This window comes from Ceratotherium simum, chromosome X (assembly GCF_057802395.1).
Source record: "Ceratotherium simum simum isolate JZ-2026a chromosome X, ASM5780239v1, whole genome shotgun sequence".
Lineage (NCBI taxonomy): Eukaryota > Metazoa > Chordata > Mammalia > Perissodactyla > Rhinocerotidae > Ceratotherium > Ceratotherium simum.
In genome coordinates, this window is record NC_141940.1 from 16787368 (window position 1) to 16797988 (window position 10621).

A 10621-nucleotide genomic window follows, 5' to 3' on the forward strand; every position below is an offset into this window, starting at 1 on the left:
TTCTAGTAACCTGACACAGACAACAAGGGACATAACTCTAAGCAGTCCATGTCCCCAGTCACACTCTGCTTTGTGTGCTGAAATCCGTCAGGAACACCTAAAATATCCTGGGATTTATCTCAAATTCTTAAAACCTCACTGGACAGATGAAGGATGCTTCTGCTGATCAGCAGCCATAGCTGGCTGGTAATAACCCACTCCAGTTCATCTCACAATCGTGAGAACCTCTGTCTTCTTCCCCAGCAGAGTCATGCATCTTGCATTCATGGATACTGTATATGAGATAGCCTCATTCTGTCTAGGAAAGGTATAGAAAGAACCCCATGAACATTCACATTTTGCTGGCTTCTTTCTTACTTCCATGATTGAACACGTGCACGGACTTGAGCTTTGAAAATACTCACAGCAGTTTTTTTTTTTGCAGGGAAAGATTCACTATGAGCTAACATCTGCTGCAAATCTTCCTCTTTCTTTTTCCTCTCCAGAGCCCCAGTGCATAGTTGTATATCCTAGTTGTAATTCCTTCTATTTCTTCTATGTGAGCCACCGCCACAGCATGGCAACTGAACAGGTGAGTGGTGTGGTTCTGCGACCGGGAAACGAACCTGGGCTACCGAAGTGGTGAGTGCCAAACTTTAACCACTAGACCAACAGGGCTGGCTTTCACAGAAGTTCTTTAACGTGAATCATTTGTCTCCAGCAAATCATGTCCAAAAAAGCTTCAAGTCATTTCAAAATGTAACGTGTTCCTCGCCTGATACATACTCACATCCCATTCATGCTGAGAAAAATATACCTTGGTACTAGGCAGAAGGCTCCTCCCCAGCCTGTCCTTCTACTTGAGTGAGTTCTGAGAGTCCTGAGGCAAAGGACTCAGACGTTTAAATTTCACAGAATGAAGCCCAGGAGGAGGGAAGAAAGTGTGATATTTGTTTTCTTCCCTCCTCACCTCCATCTGCTGGTAGACTGTTGCATTTCAGATGTGTATGGAGAGTTCAATTACACATACAGTGCCAGCTTGTTGCTGGCAACGGGGTGCCAGGACTTTATAGAAGAATCCATTCCTGCAGTCCTGGGTCAGGACACACCACAACAACTATGAACCCCTACTCTTTGTTTTATCCAGGCCAGTGTGGCCCAATACGAGGGCTACATCAAGCATTCCCAGCCTCAGTGGGAATGGTTCTGGGATCAGGAATCAAGAAACTAGTGCTTTTTATTTAAGAATATTCTGGTGTATCCATTATATTTTAAAATGGTCTTTAGAAGGAACAGGGCTGAAGTGTTTCTTCTCAGTGGCAACTGCCTTGCCTGACAGCTTCGGCAGAAGCAGAAGCAGTTGATAGTCACATGTCCAAAGAGGGTTCTAACCAAGGAGCAGGAGAAGGAGGCAGCAGTCCACACATTGCTCATCCCAGTCCTCCCCAGAAACTGGAATCCAGCCGGGGAACTTCACAATGCCAAATGTCTACCCTCCTAGAACTTTTCCCATTAGGCTTCCAGACTCACCAAAGATAGTTTCTAGCAAGGACTGGGGTGAGGAATGTGTCGGGAGTGGAGAGTAGTGGGGACAGGGTTTCACCCCAGCTCTGGAGGAACTTGGTGTTAGGTAAGGAAGCAAGTCATGGATTTAGATGCAAGGACATGAGACAGGGGCCCTGTGATAGGCACCAGGCATAAGGCTGGGGCTTGGTCCCAGAAACAAAGCATGAGCCTGTTCTCTGGGGACTAGAGGGGGATTTGCCACAGGGTGCAATTGACAAAACGGTGCAGAAATGCCTGGCCTGAAAGTCAGGCAACCTAGCTGCTATCCTTGGCTCTCCCGCTTGCTGGTTGTGTGGCTTTGTGCCCATCATTGTGAGCATTCATTAGTTCATTTGGAAAATAAAGTTCACTTATGTCAACTTCTGGAGCCTCAAGCTACCACAAAGCTGTGCTTCTCGAACTATAATGTGTACTTGAATCACTAGGGACATCTTGTTAAAATGCAAGTCCTGATTCAGTAGATCTGGGATGGGGGCCTCGGCATCACAAGTTCCCATGTGATGCCGATGCCTCTGGTCCCTGGACCACCCTTTGAGTAGCAAGCAAGCTGCAGAAGTGGCTCAAGGGCTCTCTCTGCTGGTGTAGATGGGAGGCCAGAAGGCAGGACTCTAGTCACCACCCTCACCCCAGCTTCAGACAGAGCAGCTTGCCTTTGATTTGTTTTGTGTATTAGGGTTCCACCTAAGCTTTTATTTGCAAAATAAAAGGAGTCTTTGTTTATTTTTTAAAAAGAGCTTGAAAAGCATTGGAATATAGCCCTTTTGGGGAGGGCATATTTTAACCTATTTTTATTATAGAAATTTTCAAACATACACCAAATTTGAAAGAAAAGTATAACAAACTCGCATGTACCCACTACCCAGCTTCGGCAAGTACCACCTTTTTGTCAATCTTGTTTCATATCCAACTGATAGGAACTTAAAAAACTAGGGCACAGGGCAGCCCTGGTTCTAGTGTCTGGCATTGGGCTCTGTTGAACGAAACAATTTCCATGATGGCTTACTCGATACTCATTTATGCTTTAATGAGATTGAGTTTGGACAAGATGGACTGCAACTTCTGAAGGATAGATTCCCAGAATTAAACAGCCCCCATGTCAAGCAAAAAGGCAAAGACTAAGACCACCAAGAAGTACTTTCAACACTCAGCATCCAACGTGCTCGCCATGTTTGACCAGCCACAGATTCAGGAATTCAATGAGGCCTTTGACATGACTGATCAAAACAAAGATGGTTTCATCAACAAGAAAAATTTGTGTGATATGCTTTTTTCTCTAGGAAAGCATCCAACTGATGTATACCTCAATGCTATGATGAATGAGGCCCCAGGGCCCATAAATTTCACGTTGCTCCTCACGATGTTTGGTGAGAAGTTAAACGGCACAGATGCAGAAGATGTCATCAGAAATTCTTTTGCAACATAGTCAAAAGGTACAAACTTTCAGTTGTAAGATAAATAAGTACTGGGGATGTAATGTACAACATGATGACTATAGTTAACAGTGCTGTATGGTATGTAGGAAAGTTAAGAGAGTAAATCCTGAGTTCTCATCACAAGGAGAAATTATATTTCCTTTTTTATTTTCTTTCTTTTTTTTATTGCAGTAACATTGGTTTATAACATTATATAAATTTCAGGTGTACATCATTATACTTTGATTTCTGCATAGATTACATCATGTTCACCACCCAAAGACTAATTACAATCCATTGAGAAAAAAGAAATGCTTTTGCTTGCTTTGATGAAGAAGCAACAGGCACCATTCAGGAAGATTATCTGAGAGAGCTGCCAACAATGAGAGATCAGTTTATAGATGAGGAAGTAGATGAGCTGTACAGAGACTACTGACAAAAAGAGAAATTTCATTTACATTGACTTCGTGCGCATCCTTAAACACTGAGCGAAAGATAAAGATCATGGAAAGAACTTTAACTAAAACCTTCCAATTACTGTGTCTTACTCTATTTTATTTCCCAGTCACTTACTCCCACCCTCATAAACCTGTTGAATGTAGCTTAGTTTCACAGCTTTGCCTTTTTTTTTTATGTATTTATTCCTGACCTTTCTGCCACTTAGCACTTGTACAATGAGACTGGAAATGGGGATGAGGTTGTAAATTATATTGAAAAAGAGATTGCAAATAAAAATCAACAAACGTGAAATCCCAGGAAAATACATCCATATTTCTGGTCTTGCTGGACTTTTATATTTTCATATGATGAAAATGATATTTTGAAATAAAGATTATTCTGACTCACATGGACTATGATGGCAAGATAAACAAATCAGGGGTAGTTGGAGATAGCCCTTTTTTAAAGTTTTCAACTTCATTAATTCAGATTTCATGGTAAAACTGATATTTCACATATATGGGACCGTGGCCTTCAAAACATTTAAGTACATTTTAACATCATTATGCAGTAAAAACTAGTTACGCCTTTTTTTCAGGCCTCTAAGTCGTCAGATGTTTAAATTATTGAATGATAAACATAGAATGTACCTGAGAAAATATTAAACATCTTATTGATCTAAGATTCTAAGAAGAGGCAACATTCTGCAGAAAAGAATAGTTATTGAACATTTACTGTGTGTGAAGCACTGCATATATACAATTTTTATTGATCCTCTCAGTAACCTTGTGAGATAGATAGGTTTTCATTCACCTTGCATTTCAAATAGGGGAACCGAGCTCCGAGTAGCTGAGTAATTGATCAGAGTCATTCTTAGTAGGTGAGAGTTGGAGTTCCAACCTAGGACACCTAACTCCAGACCTTATAGTGCTGGAACCGCCGTGCTGTCTCTATGAAAAGTCCCAAGTGCCTAAAAGAGTCAAGACATTTCCATTACATTATAACATAATTCTGTAGTCACTTTTGAAATTTAAAATAATTGAAGTAATTGATTATTTGAATAAAATTTCAGTTAATTCTATTCCAGGTAAAAAAAAAAAAAAAGACGACATCGCAGCATTATTTACAATAGCTAAGATATGGAACTAACCTAAGTGTCCATCAACGGACGAATAGATAAAGAAGATGTGTTATAAACAATGGACTATTATTCATCCATAAAAAAGAAGAAAATCCTCTGCCATTTGTGTCAACATGGATGGACCTTGAGGGCGTTATGCTAAGTGAAAAAAGTCAGACAGGGAAAGACAAATACCATATGATCTCACTTATATGTGGAATCTAAAACAAACAAACAACTTATAGATACAGAGAACAGATTGGTGGTTGCCAGAGGTGGGGAGTGAGCACGTGGGTGAAATGGTGAAGGGGGTCAAAATGTACAAACTTCCAGTTATAAGATAAATAAATCCTGGGGATGTAATGTACAGCATGGCAACTACAGTTAACAATCCCGTATTGTATATTTGAAATTTAAGAGGGTAGATCTTAAAAGTTCTCATCACGAGAAAAAAAATTGTAACTATGTGTGGTGATGGATGTTAACTAAACTTATTGTGGTGATCATTTCACAATACATACATATATCAAATTATTATGCTGTACACCTAAAACTAATACAATGTTATAAGTCAATTATATCTCAATTTTAAAAAAAGCAAGTATGATTCAATCTGGCTGCATGTGACTTAAAAATACAAAATAGCACTGGTAAGAATGGATAATGGAAGACAATTTACAATCTCGAACACAAGGAATACTACCATATATCGTAGACCTTGCTTCAGAAGAGAAGCAGTATTACTTAGTGGTTAGGGCCACAGACAAAAGATAAATTAAAAAAATAAAACAAAATAAAATAATAAATTGGGGTAAATTATTATTTAAACAGAATTTCAGAAAATTCTATCCCAGGTAAAAAAAATAGAAGACAGCAGATTATAAGCAATACTATTGTATGTTTGAAGGTAGTTCATGTAGTGTAGACTGCAGGGAAGGACTGAAAATCAGACAGGCAAGGGTGCTGTGAGTTCATTTGAAATCCTCAAGGCCAAGCAATTTGAGAAATATTGAGAAAAAATTTTTAAAAAAGGAAAAAAATCCATTAAAAAAATTCCCAATGTTGTTCAACACCTATTCCCTCTCCTAAAAGCGTTGTATTGGTATTTTGTCTGCTTAAAATCAATGCATTTAAATATCGTTTAATATTTGTGCTTTACAGTTTGGTGCAGTAGGCAAATCTCTGTTTCCTCGCTTCCTTTTCCTTGTAGTCTGGTACAGTGCTTTGCAGTTCATAGGAGCATTCACATTTATTATCTAATCCTCACAGCCCTCAAAGTAAGTAGGGCTTCAGCAGAGCTGAAGTTCAGAAAAGCCAAGGCACTTATCCAAGGCTTCTCAAGTACACAAGTCCACACCTGGGTCCCTTTTCCACTTACAACCTTCAAGTCACCATGAAGTGTCACAAAACCAGATGGAGAATCACTGTGTGTTTAAGGACAGGGGAAAATATAGTGGGATCACCTTGATCATCATTAAATCAATATTTATCATTTATGTGCCAGGCATTGTTCTAAGAGTTGGGGATAACTGGGGGACAGGACAGACAAGGATACTGCCCTCCAGGGGCTCAAATTCTCCAGTGAGAGACAGACAATAAGCAATATCAAATAATTGCTGTGTGATGCAGAACTGAGCAAGTGTGGCAGAGGGTGGTCAGGAAAGGCCTCTTTGAGATATCACACTAAGCTGAGGTCTGAACGACGAGAAGGAGGTCCCATGAGATGATCAAGGCAATCAGGGTGAGGCTTTCCATTTAAAAGGGGTGGCTCCTCCCGAGGCACATGTGGCAGGATCATTGGGAGAGCACAAGAGAACACCACACGAACAGGATTTGCGGTGGAGCCTAAGTGTGAATTCACAGGGCTTTAGGCGGGAAAGAAACATGATTTGTGTTTTTAAAAATTCAGCCTTGCTGCTGTGTATAGAATGGAGGGGTAAGAATAGAGCAAGAAGGCTTCCAGTGAGGAGGCTGTCACCGTCGTCCAAGTAAGACAGGGGGGCAACTTGGACTCGGGAAATGGTCGAGGAGATGACTGTAAAATGCCTCTACTTCAGCCAGCCTGGTGGCTTAGTGGTGAAGTTCACACCCTCTGCTTTGGTAGCCAAGGGTTTGCAGTTGCGATCCCAGGTGCCAACCTACACCCACTCATCAGCCATGCTGTGGCAGCATCCAACATACAAAATAGTGGAAGATTGGCACAGATGTTAGCTCAGGGACAATCTTCCTCACCAAAAAAAAAAAGAAAAAAGAAAAAAAAAGCCTCTCCTTGTCCAACCCATTTTTTCCCCTCCAACTATGCCTTGTTACCATCTTTCTGGCATAATTTTTTTTTTGAGGCAGATTGACCCTAAGCAAACATCCGTTGCCAATCTTCCTATTTTGCTGAGGAAGATTAGCCCTGAGCTAACTTCTGTGCCCATCTTCCTCTATTTTGTATATGGGATGCCGCCACAGCATGGCTTGAGGAGCGGCGCATAATGTCGACACGGGATCCAAACCAGTGAACCCTGGGCGGCCAAAGCAGAGCGCGGGAACTTAACCGCTGCGCCACAGGCTGGCCCCCTTTCTGGCATAATTTTAACTGTAATTATTCTATTGCTCTGCTTAAAGCCAGATTTGAAAGATAGGGGGAAAATAGCTTTCAAGATTAAAAACAAAAAAACGTAGTTGTTTCTTGAATGCCTTATGTTTACCCGACGTAAACCGTTCTGATCCAGCTACATTGTCTGTAAGGAGCGTTGTGGAATCCAGTACTATATGGTGCCTGGCCAGGGCCTCGTTCCTCTTCAGTGCTAAATAAATATTATTGACGATGACGATGACACCAAACCAAACCAAACAAAAAGCAACAACAACAAAAGAAACACAAAGATTCTCTTTGGTCTCTCAAATGCTGAGATTCAAAATTCTTCCCACTGCAAACAAGCCCAGCTCCAGAGCCTCACGGGCTGTGCTGACTGGGCAAGTGGGGAATAAGTGGGGCCCGGTTTGGGGAGTTCTCCGGAAGCAGGGACAGGAAACTGCACTAAGCATTACAAGGCCTGCTTCTCCCTGGCGGGGGTAAAGGCGAAGTTGCAGGAAGGAACGGAATTGGGGGCGGGAATGTGGCCGAGCTCTTGTCCTTCCGTTGTCCTCCCAGAGGCACTGGTGAGGAGAGACAGCACCAAGAGGCTTGCTTCTGTGGCTGCGGGAGGCCCAAGGTTCAGGCATACTAGGTCTCGGGACGTTTCCAGCAAAGCTGGGAGCCAGCGGAGAAAGGCCCCGAGTCACGGAGGCTCGCTGCGGATTTAAGCCGTAGTACAACCATCAAGTCATAGAGTGGCTTTGACTTTTCCAAAGCCGGAAAATTGTGGATGGATAGAATGTCCTCTGGTTTATGTTTTCTTTTTTCTCCTTTTCGATGTCTCCTGCCCCGTCTGTGCAGCTGAGTGCGAGCAGAAGAGAAACGGATGAACAAGGTGCAGACGAGGCGGAGGGAATGTTTCCGTGGGCCGGTGCGCAGTGGCAGGGCACCTGCTGTGCGAGTTGCCACCCCAGCCGTCCCCTACGGAGCCCCTCCTACGTGCCAGGCACTTCCACCCGCTCAGCGGCACCTGATGCCCACGACAGCCTGCGAGGTGGTGCTTTGTCTCTGTGGTGTGTGCCCAGGCCGTGGTGATGACGGGACCATGCTCAGGCTTCTGACCAGGGCTGTGACCTTCTTCCAGAGGAGGGCAGACTCTGCGGAGGGGGAGTGTCCGAGGCAGCCTGGGGTCCTGCCAGATACTGTCACCAGCACCGGTTAGATGGGCGTGGTGAGGTCCCAGGTTCTTGGTCCACAGACGCAGAAGAATTTGGAAGCAGACACACAGCAGAAGTTTTAACAGAGGAGGATTTATTAGCAAAGCAAAAATACACCCCCAAGGGGAGGGGTGGGCAGGCTCAAAGTGAGCAACTGCCCTGAAGTTGTGGTGGTCAGTGGCTATGGAAGATGGGGTCCCGGGGGGCGGGTGAGGGTCTTGGAAAGTGGACCAATTGGGGCATTGTCTCCACCCCCATGTCGGGAGGGGGAGATTTTTCCCTTACATAGGCCTCTCCGGAACCGTGATGGCAGTGATCCCCCGCGGGGGGGCGGCGGTCAAAACCACAATGCAACTGAGGATATAATGAGGCTTGGGGCTACTCTCCGTCAGGGTCAAGGGGAGTGCTGCACATCCGAAGAGCCGCTGCCTGTTAATGAGGACGCTGTACCTGGTGGAGTGACCTTGCTCCCAGCTCATATCTAGCTCCCTGCCTATCTCAATACCCTCTCAATCCCATTGTCTCCCACACAAGTACCCTCCCCAGAGGGGCTCCCCCACACCTGGGCTGGGCAGCCAGGTCGGCTCCATCTTGTGTGCATGGGGGGTGGTCCCCAAGTCCCCAAGTCCCCCAGTCCCCCAGAGCTGAGCCTGCATCCACCCAAGCCCCGAAATCTCCTGTCCGTCCAAAGGGGCAAAGGTGGTGGCAGAGAAGCCCGTGAGGGCGCTTCCCCTCCCCTGCATTTCCCCAGAAGCTCGTGCAGCAGATTCCTCCCCATATCTCCGGTAGAGCACACCTCCCTGATTTGAGGGTGCTTTTGATTTTGTGTCACAAACGTGCGTGTGTTTGCAGCCAAGTGAAAGAGTCCTACATCTGTCACCTCTAAGAGTGCAGAGGCCATGTTTAACTTGCTCCCTTTGTATCCTAAAAACCTGCCTCAGATTTGGCACTGAGTGGATGACTCAGGGGACACTTTGAAGGCATCATTTTGTAGGTGGGAATCTGTTAAAACCGAGGTTTGCTGGGGTGGTGGCGTCCCTGCTCTGAATCGCATCGATTCTGACGTGTGTTGAGTACTTGTCTGTGCCAAGCACTCGGCTTAGGCCGTAAGGGCATTCGTGTCATTTCATCCTCAGAACCCTCCCAGGAGAGAAGCCGGGGTATCGTCAAGTCCGTTTTACAGCCGAATCAGGGAGACACAACCAGGAACGAGAGGACACGGGGCTAGTCTCACCCAGACCCTGAGGCCCAGCAGCCGTTTCCTGACCTCTGTGCTCCTGCCTCTGAGGACTTCCTTCCACGGGAGTCACTTCACAGTGTGCTCAGGATGGTCCTTTGGAAGAGACTCCTAGTCGGTCAGCATTGTTCTCTCAGCAGAGGCCTGGCCTTCCTGCTGCCAGAATCTCCCTGCAGCTTCTCTGCTCAGAAGCAGGGTTTCTCTTCTGACTCCGGGGCCCCATCAGCAGAGATTCTGACTTAATTGGTGTGAGGTGGGGTCTGGGCACGGGTAGTTTTACACAGCGCTCCTGGTGTTTCAAATACGCCAGCCGGGTTGGGAATCGAAGGTTTGGAGTGACCTACAGTTTAGAGCCAGAGTGAGGAAGGGCAGGCTCAGCTAGAGTGTACGGTGCTTTTACATCAACGTTCCCATTATTTGTAATTACAGGTCTGCATTACTAGCCTACACGGAAGAAATGGGGTGATAGATGAGAGTATCTTTTTCACCTTGGATTCTCTGAAACTTCCTGATGGATACGTACCTCGAATAGCTGACGTCGTTAATGCAGTCGCAGTCGAGAGCATTCAGTCCTGCTATATTTGGAGAGCAATTTCTCTGACCATAGTGAAAGGTTTGTCAAAAGGAAACATTTTATTCCTCATGCAGCTTCTCTTCTATGGCCAGTAAAGGGCCTGGTTATTTGAAAAAATTAGCTTAGTCAGCCTAAACAATATTTTAAATAGGACTTCTCAGGTAAACCCAGTTAAGATACTGGCTATTTTACACTGGACCATGTACCCATTTTAGAGAAGTGCCCAATCAATTAAGCATGCTTTTCTGACTATTTATATTAGAAAGGAGTGCTTGCTTGGGCCAGCCCTGGTGACCTAGTGGTTAAGTTCGGTGCATTCCACTTCTGTGGCCCAGGTTCAGTTCCTGGGTGTGGACCTACAGCACTTGTCTATCAGTGGCCATGCTGTGGCGGCCACCCACATACAAAATAGAGGACGACTGGCAACAGATGTTAGCTCAGGGCAAATCTTCCTCAGCAAAAAAAAAAAAGAAAGGAGTGCTTGGAAATAACACTAAAATTAAACTTAAATT

At 44.7% G+C, this 10621-nt stretch overlaps 1 pseudogene; it reads left to right on the plus strand.

Annotated features, from left to right (window-relative positions):
- The first annotated feature begins 2617 nt into the window (after window positions 1–2617).
- LOC101407298 (myosin regulatory light chain 12B pseudogene) lies at window positions 2618–3481 on the plus strand (annotated as a pseudogene).
- The last annotated feature ends 7140 nt before the right edge of the window (window positions 3482–10621 follow it).